The following is a 1,130-nucleotide window of genomic DNA, read 5'->3' on the forward strand; positions in this document are numbered from 1 at the left end:
CAGGACATTGTGTTGCCCACTCTCACATCCAACCCGATGTCGGATGAAAGGCGACGCCTTCACTCTCTTGATGTCAGGAGAGCGCTGGCCTTTTACCTGGACAGAACTGCTGCCTCCAATTGTTCCGAGAGACCTTTCCTATCTACTCGGAACCAAAGAAGGGGTTGCCTGTGTCTGCTCAGAGGTTGTCCAAATGGGTGGCTGGTACCATCCACCTCTGCTATGAGCTGTTGGGTAAACCTCTCCCTGGCAGGGTTCGTTCCCATTCGACAAGGACAATGTCAGCGTCCTCCGCATCCCTCTCGGGGATTCCTTTGGGGGATGTCTGTAAGGCTGCTGTCTGGTTTCAACCTCTGACTTTTACTACTATAGGTTGGACACCAGAGCCATCCGAGACACAGCTTTCGGGAGGGCTGTGTTGATTTCAGGGTTGCATTGATTGCACTACTGAGGTTTTGTGTTCTACAGTTGATACTGTTTACATTTGTTTAATGTTGGTCTGCACAAGTCCTATGGGATCGGTCTTGCATGACCTCTGTTCCCTTCTCGGGCTTAGCAAAGTTATTGCTATGTGATCTGTGCATGAACAAACAGACTGACTCCTATGGTCCAAGGTTTTTTTTATGGTAATAGATATACCTTTGGGTTACCATAGCTTTGGTATCAGGACACTCCCTCCGCCGTATACCTTAGCTTGTCAGTCTAAACCCATTTGTATGATTCGCAGAGACCACGAAGAAGAAGGACAGGTTGCTTACCTGTAACAGTATTTCTTCGAGTGGTCATCTGCGAATACATACAAATCCCACCCGTCCGTCCCCTCAGTGTCCTGCTCACATTGGCTCTCTTTCCATCGCCTGCTTGGCGGAAAAATTGCGGAACTGGGGAAAAGAGCGGGAAGGCAGGGGCCTTATAACGGGTGGGCGGAGTTACCGCCAAAAAGTTTCAATATGTTGCAGAGTTAACTCTGCCCAGTGATTCCAGTAGGTTCCGAGCAGCACTGCGCAGGCGCAGTGAAACCCATTTGTATGTATTCGCAGATGACCACTCGAAGAAATACTGTTACAGGTAAGCAACCTGTCCTTACCTACCATGGTTTCCCTCTATGGAATCCTGGGATTTAGGAGGGA

This window comes from Sceloporus undulatus, chromosome 4 (assembly GCF_019175285.1).
Source record: "Sceloporus undulatus isolate JIND9_A2432 ecotype Alabama chromosome 4, SceUnd_v1.1, whole genome shotgun sequence".
NCBI classification, from domain to species: domain Eukaryota; kingdom Metazoa; phylum Chordata; class Lepidosauria; order Squamata; family Phrynosomatidae; genus Sceloporus; species Sceloporus undulatus.